Source organism: Haematobia irritans, chromosome 2 (genome assembly GCF_050003625.1).
Source record: "Haematobia irritans isolate KBUSLIRL chromosome 2, ASM5000362v1, whole genome shotgun sequence".
Classification (NCBI taxonomy): Eukaryota; Metazoa; Arthropoda; class Insecta; order Diptera; family Muscidae; genus Haematobia; species Haematobia irritans.
The window spans coordinates 77,784,709-77,799,523 of record NC_134398.1 but is presented as its reverse complement, the minus strand read 5'-3'; the positions used below and the strand labels follow the sequence as shown (position 1 = coordinate 77,799,523).

The 14,815-nt window shown below is 35.8% G+C and overlaps 1 long non-coding RNA gene across 1 annotated transcript; it reads left to right on the top strand.

Annotated features, from left to right (window-relative positions):
- The first annotated feature begins 6,399 nt into the window (after window positions 1-6,399).
- On the top strand, window positions 6,400-12,912 carry LOC142223048 (uncharacterized). The gene is made up of 2 exons (XR_012718519.1): window positions 6,400-6,798; window positions 12,839-12,912. It is a non-coding gene; the product is annotated as an uncharacterized LOC142223048 (long non-coding RNA).
- The last annotated feature ends 1,903 nt before the right edge of the window (window positions 12,913-14,815 follow it).

Here is a 14,815-nt window from a genome sequence, read left to right as displayed (position 1 = left end):
TATCGACGTTGACATTTGTCAACGTTAACAATAGGTCTGTTCGCGTACTTTTCTAGCAATAAAGGTAGAATTACATACCATGCGTTCAATGCGTACAATGCGTCCGATGATTGAAGAGTTGAAATTTCTCTTTGAAATCAAAAGATCGAATAGTCTGCCGCAAACAGAAAAAAATCAACCCTTGCATCAACGCACGGATTGACGCATGGTGTGTAATTCAACCTTAACAAACAACAAATGAGGCTCATTTCCACCTCGGCGTATATGTCAAAATGCAAAAAATTAGGGTCCTCTATTCTCAATGCACGACTGCTTAGTTTGGTTAGTGGCCTTGCGGAGTTACTTGATTTTTTTCACAAATGAACTTGGAACTGGTTGGTGTTGAACTGGACAACACTAACTTTTAACAGTTACGTGTCACACAAGCAACGCTTTTACAGGAAACGTTTCCAAGCTGGACAATCATAATAAGCCACCATGATATTGCGACTTTAAAACCTTCCTGTCGGATGAAAGAATGCTATCAACCCAGCGTCGAATCACAGCCTCAACGATAGAATTCACATGAATATATTTGGTTGAAATTGATTTTCATTATCAACTGCATACTTTTCGCTTTATTATGAAGTAATCATCCGAACATTTATCTCAAAACATTAAATTTTTCTTCGAATACGAAAATACCAGCTCTTATTGGAAAATACTTTACAAAAATATAGAGTACTTTTAGAAGATCTGCATCAAGTTGAGTTAGGGCTGTTTTGTTAAAATTGTAGAACAGCCATATATCGACTATCGAAGACATTGACATGTTAGATTTGTCGTTCGGGACAAATATTTATGTTAGCCACATATTCATAGAAGTTAAGCGTATACAAATCCCATTTAATTAAGAAAATGTAAATTACTAAAAAGGATAGTTTATTCACAAATGTTATTGCATAATCAAAAAATACGAATTGTTTTTAATTTTTGATGTTATATAATGTGTACCATTTTATTATTGTCCATTTTACCGGAGTGAATTTATAATTTTATTCGGATCAGAAGAAATTTTCAGCAAACTACTGACTTTTCTGCAGTATGTCTGCTGTTCCAATATAACAGATTGTTTGTTGTTTTAGCAAAAAAAAACTGCTGAAACACCAGCATTTTGTTTGCTGAAAAACAGCATACAGATTTCGCTATTAACAACAGACTTTTTTCTATGAGTGTAATAATAAATAGCATCGAGGCCGGTTGCACCAACAAACCAAATAAATAAGATTCTATTGTGACAACCAATGCAAAGATGATCCAACATACTAACTTGCGGTTCCGATAGACACAAGTTAGTTGTGCTAATGGAATTTCAAAAAAATCTTTTGTAGTTGGCAATATAATGGCAAATAATTCGATTGATGTAACGAATTTGTTTTCTAGGTGTAATCATTGCACTCATGCGATGCTTTAATATAGTAATTTAGTCATTAGCGTAGCTAGACAATTTTCCTAGGGGGGCTATAGTTCTTAACACCTTTTCCTGTTGTTGTTCTAAAGACACAACTTTAAAAGCACTTCCAAAAATGTCCTCACAAAGAAGTTTATTATTTTAACTACACAGGACGTTTTTTACTTCATTTTTTCATATTTTAATGCGTATTTTTTTGTTTTCTTTTTTCAAATAGTTTACAAAAAAGTAAGAATAAATAAAATGGTACAAATTATTCAAATTTTGCCACAAAAATGCTAAATCCATTATAGAAATTTTAACAGAATTTTTGAAAATATTCGAGGGAAAACGTTTCAAACAAGCGTTAGAATGCATAAAAAATCATAAAAAAATATAAAAAATAGTTATTTGAGAAAATATAACAGAATTTTTTAATTCACATTCAAAACACTCAATTCGGATCACACCTTAAGAAGTGATGCAAATTCATTGCAACGGCTGTTGAAACGGTGAACATTCGTTCTATGACAATTTCATATTACATTCATCGCTTCTCCGCCAATTTTGTACCACTTCCGGACCCAAAAAGAACATTTTCACTTCTTTTTTGGCGAAGCTTTTTTGCAGCATTATTAAGATATTAATATATGAAAGAATAGTTTTAATATCAACTACTATTTTTTTAATTAAATTGACTAAACCAAACTAAACAAAATAATAAAGAAGCTTTAGTTATTCAACTAAATCATAAGTTTAACCACTGCTTTATTTCATAAACATCAGACTTCAAACATTGCCATCGGCAACTGCTACCACAACCAAAGAAATTCGATTGTGCATGAAAGTCTTTAGCGAAACTTTGTGCGGTTGTATATACTTGTTTAATTTTTATAAAAAATGTAAAATCGTAAATAGGTTTTCAAATTCTGGAGGGGTCTAAAATTTTTCTGGGGGGTCTAAGCCCCCTTCCCAGAGGTCTTCCTACGCTTATGAATTTGGTGTGATAAAATAGTGATGGCTCTTTTCCGACGAGTTTTGGATATCGCATACGTCTGTTTTCGACGTGGTGGGGATTCTATGATTTGTCGCCAAAAGACCTGTATTGATAAATCCCGGGATAAATCCCGTCCCGGAATCCCGGTATTTTCGGGACGGGATTAGTCCTGGGATTTTTCGGGATCTCGCCCTGCCAGAATTTCAAAGTTCCATTTCATCCTCATCGCTACAACTTTGATGGGGGAAACGTATGAAAAAGTATGAAATGTACATGAAAGTATTTTGCCATCACTATTCTTAGAAGAACCACTTTATATTTTGTGAAACACCAAGCGCAACTGGCTTCTTATAATTTGTTAGATTCTGAATTTATAAGAACCATTTTTTGTTTGAGTTTTAGAGTAATCATAAACATATCTTGTATGTGTGCAAGAAAATGATGAAATAACGCCTTGATTTGAAATATAAAATCTGTAGATTTTTGTCCCAGTTATTTAAATGATTACGAGAAGTAAAATCTGGAAAATTTGCATTCAGTGTCAAACAATTTTCATGATCAGTGCCCCTTCTATACCCTCAATAAGTGAAATCGGTCTATATGGAGGCCCTACCAAATGGACCGACAAAACTAAATCATATACACTTTGTTACCAAAACATGGAAGGATACACACAGACTCCAAATCGGAGGGCCGGTTTATTAAGGGGGCTATATCAAAAACTGTACCGATACACAATATATTCGGCACACTTTTTATGGTCCTGGAATACCTCTATATTTCCAAATTCAGGCAAATTGGGTAAAAACTACGGATTAGAAGCCCAAGAAGTAAAATCGGGAGATCGGTCTATATGGGGGCTATATCAAAACATGTACCGATACACACCATTTTCGGCACACCTATTTATGGTCCAAGAATACCTCTAGATTTCCAATTTCAGGCAAATTACGGATTCTAGAAGCCCGAGAAGTAAAATCGGGAGATCGGTTTATATGGGGGCTATACCAAAACATTGTCCGATAATCACCATTTTCGGTACACCAATTTGTGGTCTTAAAATACCTTTAGATTTTCAATTTCAGGTAAATCGGATAGAAAATACACTTTATAGACGCCCAGGAAACAAAATTGGGAAGGCGGTCCATATGAGGGCTATACCAAACCATGGACCGATAGGCACCATTTTCGGTCCTAAATATGATGGTCCTAAAATACCTTTAGATTTCCAATTTCAGGCAAATTGGATAAATACTACGGTTTTTATAAGCCCAAGACCCCAAATCGGAAGGCCGGTTTATATGGGGACTATATCAAAACTTGGACCGATATAGCCCATCTTCGAACTTGACCTGCCTGCAAACAAAAGACGAATCTGTGCCAAATTTCAGGACGATAGCGCCATTATTTAAGGCTGTAGCATGATTACAACAGACAAACAGACGGACATGCTTCACTGAAAAAACAGTGAACCCTTTTCCATTGCAAAATGAACTAAACTGTAGTAATATTGACCATGATTTAGCCCTTAAGATTTTTTTCTGCTTGTCTAGTTTAAAATTCTCTTAAATTTTAGTTCATCTATGGCATTGTATTTTAGTTCAATTTTACACCACCATTCTATATATATACCCATATCAAGTTAAAACCCCTGTATTAATTTGGTTAACTTGACTATTTTTTGGGAAACCCGATAATAAAATTTCGTTAACATTCTCTTTAAAATGTCGACGAATAAACTATCTTTAAATAAATCTTTCCAAAATATAGAGAAATTAAATAATTAAAGGAAAAACAAACCGCTATACTATTATGAAAATCTTCATACATTAAAAGTAAACTTTCTTTAAGCAAACGTACTTTATTATAAAAACTTATGAAGAAAGTTCTTAATACAATGGTTTTTGTGAATAAAAATTACGGCCACGTGGAACAAGAAAGTAATTTATTTTAACTCGCTGTTTGGACATTTTGACGTATCCTTAGTTTGTATTCACCATAAGTATATTTTTCACATATCTTGCTGAAAAAATGGAATAAGTAATGAAAATTGTTAAAAATTAACACCATGTAATAAGATATAATTTTTAATTCTTTATATGAGCTTGTAACTTACCATACTCGTATTTGGGGGCATTTTATAAAATGGTGTAAGAAATTCAACTTTTCTTTGGTAAAAGTATCTCATAAAATTTGTACCTGAAACAATTAGAAAAATAATGAAGTAAGCTATATTGACTCATAAAACTGTGTTGTTATTGATGTGAAGGACACAATAAAATATTTTAGTTAAAAAAGCCAACGTTTTAATATAAAACTTACCAATTCTCTATTAAATTGTACTCTGAGGGGAAATATAAAAAGATGTCCAAATTCATTTTGGGTTACTCTGAAATTAAATATTTATTTATGACATTAAATTGGTTTTCAAAAAATCTAATTAACGACCTAATAAAATGCATAAAAACATATTCTAGTTAAAAGAAAGTTAAAGAAACCTTACCAATTCACTATCAAATTATAAGCAGAGGAGTAATAAAAATTTTTCCAAATTATTAAGGAGTTATTCTGAAATTAAATATTATTATATTTATATTATTATAAATATTAAATTAGTTTCCAAAAATTTTGATTAAAGAAATATTAAAACAAGTACACTCATAGAAAAAAGTCTGTTGTTAATAGCAAACACTGTCTGCTATTTTTCAGCAAACAAAATGCTGCTGTTTTAGCAATTTTTTGCTAAAACATCAAACAATTTGTTATTTTGGAACAGCAGACATACTGCAGAAAAGTCAGTAGTTTGCTGAAATTTTCTGCTGATCCGAATAAAATTATAAAGTCTCTCCAGTCAAATGGACAATAGTAAAATGGTACACATTATAAAACTTCAAACGTTAAAAACAATTAGTATTTTTTGATTATGCAATAACATTTGTGAACAAGCAACACTTTTTAGTAATTTACATTTTAGTAATTACATATACAAAGGTGAGTATTAAGTTCGAGTTTAGCCGATAAGGTGGGTTCGAGTTTAAGCCTAGTACTTAGATCACGTTTTCGCACGAAAAACTGTTATACTCCATATAAAAAACGTTAGCGCGGAATATATGCGAAATCTTTGTTTTAAGCATTTTCAGACACATATTTATACAACCCTGGATTTTTTGCAAGAAAAAATAGGCGGGCATATTATTTCGCATAAATGAGTTAACATCCCTGGGTTTTAGACACTATTTACGGAGATAGATGAAGATATTCGTTTTTCGCAGAAACGAACTTAGTACTAATCATTAGCCGCTAATTTTTCACGACTACTTTTCTCTAGTTACTGGTCTGCATTCGCGTACTTTGCAGAAATTTTAAGCAAAGAGTAAAATGCACATTTACAATTTTGCTAGTTTTTATTGGATAATTATTAGCTCCGTTCGAGAACCCGATAATTTTTGATAATTATTAAACATTTTTACTGGAAGTCGTTCGTTTACACCAAAAAGCCAGCAAAAGAGAGCCGAAGAGAGACTACATTTGAGAGTTATGAGATAGAGAAATTGCAAGTTTTTGCTAGAGATTTTTTCGCAGTAAAATCTTGCAAACCATAGCATACGTTGCTGGTTATTGATAACAAACAAAGTACCAATACAATGTATATGTTCGGCAACTACGATTAGAAGTTAAATAGCAGCTGAAATTTTCAATTTGCAAATAGTTACTGGAAAAGTACGCGAACAGACCTATTGCTAGAAAAGTACGCAAACAGACCTAATGTTGGTTTTGACAAATGTCAACGTCGATATGTCAAACGCCAACGCCGTCAAACCATCACTTTTAAACGAAAACACGAGACAAGCCGGGAAACTAGAAAAATTACTTTTGTGTTGTTTGGTAAGTATTGGATTGTATAATATTGTATTCCTTTTAAAGGACTTTTGTTTTTAATAATTTTTAGATTGGAAAATTGCTATTAAACATTGATATATGGGAGAAACCGTCGTACAATGGTTCAAGCCCGTTTTGCATACAAACGGTTATGGATTCAATCCTAGTTTCGACTAAACACTATAAAGTTTTGCAACGGTAGATAGGTGGGTTACTCCCTCTGGAATGATGGTCAAATTTCTGAGTGTTTCAAACCTACTCTAAATTTTTCCTCGCAATGGGAAATGGTGTTCAGGCTCGGCTATTAAAAGGAGATTCTTTGTCTTTGAGATTCCTGCATGGAATCGGGTGGCACTCAGTGACAAGAGAGAAGTTCAACACCGCTATATCAAAAGGGACTGAATAGTCAAGTGGGCCTGAAATAGCGGGCTGCAACTATAGCTAACCTAAACTGTACCCGAATGTTTCACAATTCGCAAAGTTCATCTTAAATGTGAGTATTAAAACCAGGATAACTTTACAACGTTGCTATTTTACTAAATACGGCCTTAAGAGAATAATGTATGCTTTTAGTTTTAACCATTTTAATTTTTGCTAAAAGTACCTATTTCAACTTTGATGACGTCGTTCAATACAATACCTATAAATAAAAATAGTTTACAAAATAAAATTTTTGTGAGGTCTATTTGATTTTTTAATGTATTTTCATTTCCTGAATTCGAATATAGAAGTAAAATTTTTATATGCAACACGTTTTGAGATATACTTACATATTGTTACGAATTTAATAATTATAGATATAAGTTTATTTAAATTAGTTTCCGTTAATTTAAAATTTCAAATTGTAACGATAAAATTTCGCTATCACGTGTTGGAATCATCTATTCATTTTCTAGTATTTTCCTGAATTTCGTTTATGTTCTTTTGTTTGCTTACCGAAATGTTAGTTCTTACTCTCTCATAGAATAGCAACCCCTTTGCTTTGTTATTCTGCATTCTCATTTCATCTCATTGTCTATTGTCATTATTGTTGTTGTTGTAGTAATGCGAGCATATATCTATGTGAGTGTGTATGTGTTTGGCAGCCACCAGATGAACATCTTAATGGTCGTAGATCCTTCTAGCATTGCCTAAGAATGTTCTGGCGTTGCCAGAATATTGTAGTGCTACCAGAATGTTCTCGTATTGCCACACCGTCATATATAAAAGCGCTCGCATGCTGCTAACGAGTCAGTCTTAATTAAAGCGTCAAACGAATAACTTCAGTGTGAACGAATTGTAAAGTGTGAAGTCATAGTAAATAAATTGTAGATTGTCGTTATATAGAGGAAGAATCCAGAAATCGAATGAAACCCTACAAGATTTCGCAACAGAAGTTGAGCGGCTAGTGCTTTTGACATACCCAGGTGAGAGTCATCCTCTTGTGGACCGCATCAAGATTGAAACCTTCGTCAATGGAATTCGAGACCCAGATATAAAATGTGCAACATATGCGTCACAAAAGGCTACATTCGCTGAAACAGTAACATTCGCACTTGCACAGGAGACTGCGAGATTGCTAGCGCGGCCTCAAATTCACAAGGTACGTAAAGTAGAGACAGAGTGTGATGAATCAAAGTCCGTTATTGAGTCGATGAAAGAGGCCATGAAGCAGGCAATGCAAGAAATGAAGCAAGAGGCAAATAAATCCCGGATCAAATGCTATAACTGTGATAAGCCGGGACATCTAGCTCGAGAATGCAAAGCACGACGCAAACGGTCAAGGTCCACATCACCATCTCCATTAAACAATAGCCATAAGAAGGTGACCCCACAGTCAAGTGAGTCACCTTTAAACTAAATCGAGCTAGTTCAGCGGGGCAAGAGCTGGCTCCCACAGACGATGGCCCCACCATCTCCATAGCAATAGTTCAACAGAAAAATAACAATTTAACTATTGCGGGTGTTATTAATGGCGACAAGCGTACTTTGACGTTGGATACTGGTGCATCAAAGTTTATCATTAGATCTGATTTAGTAAAAGGAAAAGTTACACCACTGATTGGAGTCAAGCTACGCACGGCTACAGGGGAACCCGCAACCGTATATGGAAAGGTCACCGTAAAATTAACTATTGCTAACAAATCCGTTACTTATGATTTCATTGTGGCCGATATAGTAGACGAAGTTATAATTGGAGCGGATTTCATGATTGCTTTTGGCCTCAATCTGGATATGAAGCGTCGTGTAATGACATGGTGCGATGCCGAAATAACGGTAAACGTGGGATACGACGAGAATACACCTGTCAGACGTTTGACAACGAGCCAGTCAGAGTCTATACCACCGAATGCCGAAGCAATTATATGGGTTTCTATGAATGGAGATTGTGAAGTCGGCCAATTGTGGGTTGTTGAACCAGCAGAAAACAAAAGCAACAACATCTTGATAGCAAATGCCCTGGTAACAACGAACGAAGAGAGACTAATACCAGTTCGTGTCTTGAACTTGTCTGACAATCATGGGCAAATTGTAAAATTTTCTGATATTGGAAAATGTACACCAGCCGAGGCAATAGTCAATTTGGAAGGCAACTCATCAAAGACACATGGAGCAGTGAGAAAACATCTAGAAGGGTATTTCGAGGCTTGGACACGTCATCTATCGCCGTCGGAGAGAAATAAAGCCAAGCAATTGTTGTGGAAAAACGCCTCTGCTTTTGCTTCTGAAAAGGGAAATCAAGGAAGAACATCTGTAGTGAAACATGAAATTAAAACCGCAGAAGAAAGGCCCATAAAACAGGCACCACGAAGTGTTCCCCTGGCAAAAAGAGACGAAGTTCAAAAGCTCATAAAGGAAATGGCGAAGAGTGGAGTGATCGAGCAATCATCAAGTCCTTGGTGTTCCCCAGTTGTGCTGGTCAAAAAGAAAGATGGAAGTACCCGATTCTGCGTGGACTACAGAAAACTGAATGGTGTCACCAAAAAGGACAGTTATCCGCTTCCACGCATTGATGACACGTTGGACACACTAGCCGGAACAACATGGTTTTCTACGCTTGATTTGCAGAGTGGATATTGGCAAGTAGAGATCGCCGAGAAAGACAAGGAAAAGACGGCTTTTGGCGTTAATGGCGGTCTCTGGCAATTCAATGTAATGCCGTTCGGGCTCTGCAACGCTCCGGCTACCTTCGAAAGATTGATGGAGCGGGTACTGAAGGGGTTGCACTGGAAGTCGTGCTTGATATACTTGGACGACATCATAGTGATGGGAAAACATTTGACGAGCACCTTAAGAACTTGAAAGACGTTATCCAGCAATTGTCAGCCGCTGGTCTACGCCTTAACGCAAAGAAATGCTCCCTTTTCCAGCGGGAAGTTAAATACCTGGGTCATCATGTGACTGCAGAGGGCATATCCACCGATGAAGACAAAATCCAAGCTGTCATAGATTGGCCACGACCCCGAAATCTCCACGAATTAAGAAGTTTCCTTGGGTTATGTACATATTACCGACGATTCGTCCCAAACTTCGCCAGCATCGCCGCTAGTCTCCATAAATTGACGCAAAACGGTCAGAAATACCAGTGGAGCGACGAACAGGAGGAGTCATTCCAACATTTAAAAGAACTTTTATGTTCAGCTCCTGTTCTAGCGTATCCTATTCCGGGCGAAAAATTTGTTTTGGATACAGATGCTAGCGCGCATGGTATTGGAGGTGTGCTATCCCAACAGATAGACGGCAAGGAGAAGGTCATCGGATATTTCAGCCGAACGTTGTCCAAGCCCGAAAAGAACTACTGTGTAACGCGACGAGAGCTGCTAGCCGTCATAGAGGGTGTAAAACATTATCATAAATATTTGTATGGACAACACTTCTTGCTCAGGACTGATCACTCAGCTCTACGATGGTTGCTCCAATTCAAGAATCCGGAAGCTCAACTGGCACGTTGGATCGAGAGGCTCCAAAGCTATGATTTCAGTATCGAGCATAGAAAAGGTGGAAAACACGGTAACGCTGACGCTTTGTCACGTCGACCTTGCAGTATAGAATGCAAGCACTGCTCGAAAGCTGAACATAAGGAGGAGATTGTTGATATTCGGCTGTTACACATCGAATCTGGAGTGGACTGGCCAACAGAACAGCGTAAAGATCCCATTTTGAACAAAATTATTTCGGTAAAGGAAGAGAACAAGAAGCCCAGTAAGAAAGACATCGCAGCCGAAAGTCACTTATGAAATCATACTGGGCTCAATGGGATAGTTTAGTTCTAGTCAATGGATCCCTGCAACGTAAATGGGAAAGCGAAGATGGCAAGAGCAGCCGAAATTTGATCATCGTACCGGATTCCAAAATAAGAGACGTTTTGGCGGAGTTCCATAATGGTCCCAGTGGAGGTCATCTGGGAATAACCAAAACAGCCGAGAAAGTGAAGCAACGATTCTACTGGGTTGGATGCCAGAAATCAATGGCTGAATGGGTAGCCAATTGCGAGAAGTGCATGAAGGCGAAAGGTCCAACAAGGAAAAGTCGAGGTCCTATGCAAGAATATAGACCAGGAGCCCCGTTTGAAAGAATAGCAATGGACGTGGCAGGCCCTTTCCCAGTAAGTGATTCTGGAAACCGTTATGTCCTTGTGGTCATGGATTACTTCAGCAAATAGCCGGAGGTGTATGCAATTCCAAACCAAGAGGCAAAAACGATTGTGGATGTTGTCAACAAAAACTGGATATGTCGCTACGGTGTGCCGTCCGAGATTCACTCAGACCAGGGAAGAAATTTTGAATCGGCCATATTCAAAGAGATGTGTGATTCCCTTGGTATCAAGAAAACGAGGACTACACCATTACATCCACAATCCGATGGCAGAAAGGTTTAATCGCACTCTGGAGGAACATCTTCGAAAAGTAGTGGACAACGGCCAGAGGGACTGGGACGAGCATATACCAAAGATCCAATGTTCTATTCGGAACTGAGTTGAAGTTGCCTGGAGATCTGATATTCGGCGCTAAACCTAATGAGCTCGCCATGGAAGAAAACAGAAACGACATCCCAAACACTTTCGGTGAAGTTCACGAATCAGTGCGCAACAAAATAAAGATGGTCAGCAACAGAATGAAGGCGAGATACGATCGCGCTGTAAATACTGAGGGCTTCCAAGAAGAAGAATTGGTTCTGCTATTTAACCCGCAACGAAAGAAAGGATTGTGTCCTAAACTGCAAACACAGTGGGAAGGCCCATACAAAGTCATCAAGAAGATCAATGATGTTGTATACCGGATTCAGAAGGACGACAGCCCAAGATCAAAGATGAAAGTTGTACATCTGGAACGATTGGCTCCTTACGGAACAGGTTCTGTGCCTGTTCGGGACGAACAGGCTTAAGCGGGAGGCAGTGTTACGAATTTAATAATTATAGATATAAGTTTATTTAAATTAGTTTCCGTTAATTTAAAATTTCAAATTGTAACGATAAAATTTCGCTATCACTTGTTGGAATCATCTATTCATTTTCTAGTATTTTCCTGAATTTCGTTTATGTTCTTTTGTTTGCTTACCGAAATGTTAGTTCTTACTCTCTCATAGAATAGCAACCCCTTTGCTTTGTTATTCTGCATTCTCATTTCATCTCATTGTCTATTGTCATTATTGTTGTTGTTGTAGTAATGCGAGCATATATCTATGTGAGTGTGTATGTGTTTGGCAGCCACCAGATGAACATCTTAATGGTCGTAGATCCTTCTAGCATTGCCTAAGAATGTTCTGGCGTTGCCAGAATATTGTAGTGCTACCAGAATGTTCTCGTATTGCCACACCGTCATATATAAAAGCGCTCGCATGCTGCTAACGAGTCAGTCTTAATTAAAGCGTCAAACGAATAACTTCAGTGTGAACGAATTGTAAAGTGTGAAGTCATAGTAAATAAATTGTAGATTGTCGTTATTTAAAAGAACTGTGTTTTAATTGTCGGGTAATTAAAAACGCCTAAATATAAAAACGTAACAATATTTAGTTTTTTACTAGACGCGAGAATCATATCTCATGCTAGAAATGTCCGCTTATATCTTTGAATCTGAGATGAGTTAAGTGGTTCTAAATATATCGATAATAATTTAGCACATTTTCATCATGGTTTACAGTGATTCTGTGCCGGTGGAAAAATGCCAACAGTTGAAATAACGTCCGGTTTCACTTTATGCTCGTAAAGGTGATACTTTAACGTAAGTATAAGATTGGAAGGAAAATGACAAAGTTATAAGCATATTTTGTGAAAATGTGCCCTTTTTTAAATATATTTTGAACCACTTAACTTATCACAGATCCAAATTTGTTCGATATAATCGTACATTTTTAGTGCGAGAAATGATTTTTCTAATGAAAAAAGGACAAAAAAATATAAGTACATCTCAAAAACTGTTTCATTAAACAATTTTTAACCTCTATTTTCGAATTCACTTGATGAAAATACACAAAAAGCAATCTCTAATCAAATGTAAATTGTAGTGTAAACTAGTGTAGTTACTAATTGCTTTTTCTACTTCTTTTCATTACAGATTGTTATGTTTTATGTATAAGGCCAAAGAAGAAAAATAAACGTAAATAAATCTTGTACAACACTTCAACTCAACTTCCAATACTTCGATGGAATTCAATTTATTTCACACATTTAATAAATGTAGAAGTTATTGTATTAAATGATTTACGGGTTTCATTTCAACGTATCGTTAAAAACGACCAATTTTGTTGCTGGGACAACAAACATTTGTAGTTGTTATAGCAGTAAAAATGTTAGCTATTTCAACTAACGCAGTTTGCTATTTCAGCAGCGATGTTTGTCAAAAACTTTTAGCAAACAAGTTTGCTAATTCAACAGCATTTGTTTGCTATTTTAGCTGAAACAATTTTTGCTGTTTCAACTAACGAATGTTTGCTGAAACAACTACATGCTACTGCTGTCCCTTTTTCAGCAAACAAAATCTGCTGTTTTATCAAACATTTTTGCTATTATGAGTAACAAAATTTTTTGGGTGTAAGGAAAGTCTAAAGTCGGGCGGGGTGCTATATATAAAGTGTGTTGGGTGCTATATATAGAAAGGTTTGTCCCAAATACATACATTTAAATATAACTCGATTTGGAAAGAATTTGATAGACTTTTACAAAACCCATAGACTCAAAATTTAAGTCGGCTAAAATTGGCCTCTGTGGGCAAATGAGTGTAAATCGGGCGAAAGCTATATATGGGAGCTATATCTAAATCTGAACCGATTTGGCTGATATTTTGCAAGTTTTTCGAGACTCATAAAATATTCGGATGTACGGAATTTGAGGAAGATCGGTTGATATACACGCCAATTATGACCAGATCGGTGAAAAATATATATGGCAGATATATCTAAATCTGAACCTATTTTTTCCAAAATCAATAGGGATCGTCTTTGAGCCGAAACAGTACCCTACACCAAATTTTAGGACAATCGGACTAAAACTGTGAGCTGTACTTTGCACACAAAAATACATCAACAGGCAGACGGACATCGCTAAATCGACTCAGAATTTAATTCTAAGCCGATCCGTATACTAAAAGGTTGGTCTATGATTACTCCTTCTTGGCGTTACATACAAATGCAGAAACTTATTATACCCTGTACCACAGTAGTGGTGAAGTTTATAAAAAGGTATTTACAACCTGTAATTTTAATTATGAAAAGGTCATAAAAACCTAAATATTCTAGTTAATAGAAAACCAATTTTTAAAAGAAATCTCGACAATTCTCTATTAAATTGTACGCTGAGGAGAAATATACAATTTTGTCCGAAAAAACATTAAACTGGCTACCAAAAAAATTAATTAACAAATAATAATATACATAAAAATTATTCTTTTTAAAAGAAACCCACATTTTAAAAATAATACTTACCAATTTATGATTAAATATACGATGAGGTGTAACACAAAATTTTCCAAATTCATCTGGGGTTACTCTGAAATTGAATATTTATTTTTTACATTGAATAATAAAAATTAAATTAGATACATATCTCCAAAACAATTTCAATATACTTTCCATTTCAGCGTTTTTCCTAAATAGTGAACATTCTTAATAACTTTTTTCTAAGCTACCGATCGCAATCGTACATCTCATCGCTAAAATATTAATAACTTTCATTTAAAAGGTTTAATAAACACCAATATATGTCTCAAAAAACCAAAATATTTCATACCTTTATATTCCATTGTTACATACTTGCTAAAATGATGCAACAAACCACGCCAACGCCAACGCCAACTATACAACTGAAGCATGCCAAACAAAACAATGCAAAACCAAAATATTCCTACAACAACAAAAACCACATGTGCCTTCATTGAAAACAACACATCATCCAGACAAATTAACCATCCGCGAATAACAAACACACACACACAAACCTCTGAAACCAATCTGAACCGATGTTGACTAAATTTGACATGTATAGTTAGAATAATAATTCTGCTATCTATGCGAAATTTCACGTAAATGGCAGTATA